This window comes from Peromyscus eremicus, chromosome 20 (assembly GCF_949786415.1).
Source record: "Peromyscus eremicus chromosome 20, PerEre_H2_v1, whole genome shotgun sequence".
Classification (NCBI taxonomy): domain Eukaryota; kingdom Metazoa; phylum Chordata; class Mammalia; order Rodentia; family Cricetidae; genus Peromyscus; species Peromyscus eremicus.
In genome coordinates, this window is record NC_081436.1 from 9,389,394 (window position 1) to 9,395,009 (window position 5,616).

A 5,616-nucleotide genomic window follows, 5' to 3' on the forward strand; every position below is an offset into this window, starting at 1 on the left:
AGAAAAAGCCCAATAACAGAGAATGGTCTTAATAATATCAAATATTGCCTGACCAGAAGCAAATACAGAATTTGTTTTTGGTGTGATATTTATTTTTCTGATGCCTTTGTTCCATAAATAAAGCCAGATTGGAACAAGGAGAGAGGTGTTTTAGAGCAGAATGCAGTCGTAATGAAGAAGCTTACATTAAACAAGTTGGCAATTTGGGGTTTTTTCCTCAACTGTTGAAACAGAGATTTGAAGTAGTGAGCTCTAAGGTGCCTTTTGGCTGTGAAAGTGGGTCCTTCCTGTCTGCTGTGTGAGTTGGCTGAACTGGTGATGGGGTTAGCATTGTTTTGCATAAAAGAAGAAGAAGAAAATGACTCTGGGAGTGAGTGACACAGCCAATCAGCTCACCACTTTTACCTTGTTATACAGAAAAGTTGTTCAATTTACAGATGTTAAGGCAAAAGCAGCCTCCTTTCCCAGTCTTATACCCATTGTTTCTCAAGCAAGGAAACCTCATTTCTCATATGACTTGTTACCTGCCATCTGTCTGGCCTCAAGGCAAATATTTTGTCTGAACCTCCATGTTCTGAACTGCAAAGTAAATAGGAGAAAAGTAACCCTGCTTACTTTCCTAACATAAAGGGGACAGAATTAAGCAAGCTATTTTTATGTGCATGTTTTTGTCATTTGAAGTTGCCAGATGAGCTATGTCTCCTATTTTACAACGTAGAAGACATTTTGGGAAAGCATTTGAGTAAAGAGGGGCTCCAGGATCCAGCTCTCCTACTTACAGATGATGTCACCTTGCAGACATCGCTTTATCTTTTTGAGATGTTAAGAGCACCTAGTTCATTTTGTGGCCTCAAATATTAATATGTAAAATCTTGGTGCTGTGACAGAACCTAACAAGTTTTCATAAATGTTACCAACCTATCATCGCCACAGGCATCATAACCTATAGCGATCTTAAAGCTTAAAATCATTGACTTTGTGAGGCAGATGGAACCCAGGCCCCAGCAATAGTGGAGATGTTTTCTGCTCTGATGGGTATGACAGGTCACCTTGAGCTGTCTGGTGCTCTTACTTCTGCACACACCATTGCTGTGCCCCTGACCTGTTCTGAATTAGGAATCAGCCCTCACCTCAGAAAGTACTGGCCAGCTTTTTAATCAGATCCTAGTATTTAGTCTTGTTTACTACGTGCCATTTCTGCCTCTTCTGGCTTTACCTTCTAGTTTCCCTCTCGAATGCTTGCTCCATTTCTTTGCTCAATTCTTCTTGTTTTCACCCGCCACACAATAAGTGTCACGGGATGATCTGTCATCACCACTTCGGGCAGCATGTTAGGCACTTTCTCAGAAGCTCCATCAAATGTATAACCCAGATGGCAGAAAAGATGGTCTCAGTGTGACGTGTCAATTAAGATTTCAGCCAAACCAAGAATGCAGCCAACTTTCAAAGTTCCCGCAGCACAAAGACAGCCTCAGAAGCAGACATTTTTCAAAATTTCATTGTTGAGTGTTGCCTCATAATCTTTGCTCTTCTTGCCATCATTTCATAAAATGGAACCTTGAAAGAGACCCCATTTTGCTTTGACCAAATTAAATAAATGTAATAATGGGTTTTCTATACCTATGCCAAAGATGGCAGTGAAGGAAACATGCCAAGGTGCTTTGACTTGACACTGAGGGTGGGCATTAATCATCCCTGACATTTCCTACTTACCTGCAGGCAAGCTTCCTCAAAACTCTTAGCATGGGTCCCCTGATAGCCACTTCTAATCTGTCAAGTGTGGCAGACGGGGTGTTTGTATGCGTCTTCCAAACAAGGGCTAGAGAAAATTGAGTCTCCAAGTGCCTAGACTTGTAACCCAACTGATTATAGAAAGAGGAATTCTCAAATCACACAGCATTGAATTATTAAAAATCAACTGTAGCCTAAGAATGGTGGAATAAGTGGACATTATCCTATCATACAGACGCTACTGCTCACTGTATAGATTTTCAAAACTGTCTGCACACTGGGATTGGAGGAGGAGCATGACAAAAAAATCGCAACAGAAAGAGATTTGCACAAAATATGCAGCAAGGATAATTTAATGTCTTACTAGATTCATTCCTGAAGGAATGGCCTGATTTACCTTGGTGCTTAGCTTGGGACTCTTCTTACATTTTGGAACTGCCTTATTTTATCTGGTGGATGGTGTTGCCCAGTAGAAAACCTGAAAATATCTGATTCTTTCTGTATGTCTCTTGTACATGGATACAGGCAGTCACCTCAGTTCCATCAGTTGAAAGCAGTGGCTGACTTTAGCCGGAAGTTAGCAAATGACGACAGGGAGGCAGTGGAGTCTACACCAGTGACAGATGGTTCATGGGTGAGGGCTCCATCCTGGGCCCCGAGGAAGCAGCAGGAGTTTCAGTGGCAGCATAACACATCCGTCGAACAAGCAGGTTCCCAAACCATAGCTGATGTGGCAGCAAATCCGTTGTATGAAGTATTAGAGCGATTTGGGTCTCTTTTTCTTGAATCTAAGCAGATCAACTTTCTTTTTGCTGTTTTGAAAGAATATTGCAAGTGTATTTAATTTCATGTCTCAAGTAAATAAAGACATATTTAGGATTATACAGCTGATGGGTGGCATCAGAATTCCAAAGAGTATGCTTCATATGTGTGAATGAATGGCACTTTTTACACTGTTGTTGAAAATTTCATAGAAGCAGATTATATATTTTGGTCAAAATTACCTCTATTCCCTATCCTTCAGTTTCTCTTATATCCCCCCACCACTACTTTACCCACCCGACTTCATGTGCTCTCTCTTCAAAAAACAAACAAAAACAGCTATTGAGTCTCCTTCATGCTGAGTGTGTGTACACAGGTGTAGGACTATCTACTGTAGCATGGGTAGTGTTTCAGGGGCATTCCTCCTGCAGTACCCACCAATTGCTAATCGCTTCTCATCCAAAGCTGGGACTTCAGGAGTGCTTCCTCTGCCCATGGAAGGATTTTGGCTACCTTGAGTTTATGCAGGTCTTGTACATGAGTTCACATGCATTCAATGATCCTGTAATGTTCATAAAATGATATTTCACAGTGCACATTCACTACTCCTGACTTTTACAATCTTTCTGCCCCATCTTCCATGATGATCCCTGAGCCTTGGGTGTGGGGTGGAATACAGACCTCCCATTTAGAGCTGAGCACTCCACAGTCTTTTACTGTCTGTAGTTGACCTGCATGCCAGTATCTACATTAATCAACATCTACTGCTAAAAGAAGCTTATCTGATGAGGGCTATGATATGTACTAATCTTTGGATACAAGGATCGTAACTTAAGAAGTCATTAGCTGAATACTGTGCCCACTATGCAGAATAATAGTAGAAGATTCTCCCTTGGGCCTATCACCTAGCCATTCACAGGTTTTTGGTGCAGTTAACAGTACCAGGCAGGTGTTCCAGCTTGCAGGTGGGTTTTAAGTCCAATCAGATAGTGATTGGATACTTCTCTAACATTCATGCCACTATGGGCAGTTCAACCGTAATTGTAGCCGTTCAGGACTGTGTGAGATTGCTGAACACTTTTATCCCTTGTAGAATAAATACAATCTTCTGCCACTTTGAAAGCTACCCAATAAGGATGAAGCTTCCAGGTCAGTACTAGCTTTACTTCTCCATGTACTGTGATTCAACTATGTGTTGTCTTCAGCAACAGGGTTCTGAAGGGTTCGCAAGACCCAGAGTGGAGACCATATTTGACTCAATTAAGGCCCACAAACACATAGTACCAGCAGCCATGTGTGTAGGGGGGTCAACAGGTGACGACTGAGGTTCAGGGTGTTGGTCTTCCAAGAGGCAACCCCCTGGTGGATAATTCTTGGGTAGGCAAGGCCCCTGAGACCACAGACCCTGGAATGTCTTTTGTTTCTGCTACGTCTTTGCATGCTTGCTGTTGCTATCTCTCTTTGATATCTGGCATGGTTGAATTGGGTGTGGAGAAATTCCCTACTGCCTGTAAGATAAGGTGCTTGTCTCATGGAAACATCCCATTCTACTGGGAATTTTTACCTGTGAATTATTATGAAGATGACTTTCTCCATAAGCTGTGCCGTCTAATTGATAATAACAATGCTAGCCTATACAGAGCTTTGATGAATAAAAGTATATACAAGAATATGTTTCGCAGGTGAGGACTATGATTTCCACCTAAGGAGCTGCTTTAGATCAAAGCTCAGTTTAACAATTGAAATTCCTCAGGAGCCAAACTGGCTCTAATTCTCCTAATGCTGAAAAGATGCAGTCACGAGTTTTTGGTGTGCATCATTGGCTGATACAAAGTCTTGCAATGACTTCAGGTTAGATCAGATGTTTTGACAATAGCTTTAAGATAAAAAAAAACACAGAAAACAATCTAATGTACATAAGGACACACAGCTGAGGTTAAAAATACAAAGCAGCCCAACTGTTAAGGTTGGTTGTTGATCAAACGTGATGATTAACTGTTGTATGATATTTTGTTTGTGTTCCGTTAAATAAAGCTTGCCTGGAGATCAGAGAAGAGAGTTAGCTACTAGTTAATCATAGAGGCAAGACAGTGGTGGCATACACTTTTAATCCCAGAACTTGGGAGTAGGAACAGAAAGATCAGGAGTTCAAGGCCATCCCGGGCAACAGGAGATTGAACCAGTCTTGTGTAAAAACAGAGCCAGGTGTTGGCTCACACCTTTGATCCTAGCACTTGAGCTCTCATGCCTTTGATCCCAGCACTTGGGAGGCTCAGACCTTTAATCCCAGCACTAGGGAGGTGGAGAAAAGAATATAAGGTGGGTGGAGACAGGATCTTGCCCCCCATTTGGTCTGAGATTTCATAGAGGTAAGAAGTCTCTGGTGGCTGGCTGCTCTGCTTCTCTGATCTTTCAGCTTTCACCCTTGATATCTGACTCTGGGTTTTTATTGCTAAGACTAATAAGGATCATGCTTCAATTAACTCCTTGTATCCATTCTTGCCCTCAATCTCCTGATATAAGAACTAGTGATAGATGGGTATATACCCTAAAGATCTAAAGTGCAGCTGACTGATTGTCTTTAATGTACAAAAGTTTAGGTTTGTGATTCCTTTAGGATTCTTTGTAAGACTAACTTTCAAGATAGACAGTAGAATGATTGATTTTTTCCTGGTATGAAGCCTGACAGCAAGGGAGTGGGCTGTAAAAAGATACTTTCTGTGTGCTTAAGTTCTGTTAATCTGCAATGTTATTTAGATGTAAACATGTATGGGATACTGGGATAATTTTGCTTTTAACCATGTAAAGGAGATGAAAAACATGTTACCTGTACTCTGTAGGAATTTAACAAAATCACTCTATGGGATAGAGATTAGAATGACCAGATGTTTTTTAGGAGTACCTTGACCTTGAAGAATGTGGTAAACAATGATTATTTTGCTGAGGGGGCCCTGCAGCCACCCCAAGACTTGGGTCACAAGACACCTCAGACATACCTGGGACTCTTGTATTATCATATATTGCACACAATGTTTAATGGATGACTAGAGTCATGGAGGGGTATGATGCTCCCCTTCAGTAAGACATGTAAACTAAGGTTAGGGACCCTGGTATGAGGAAATA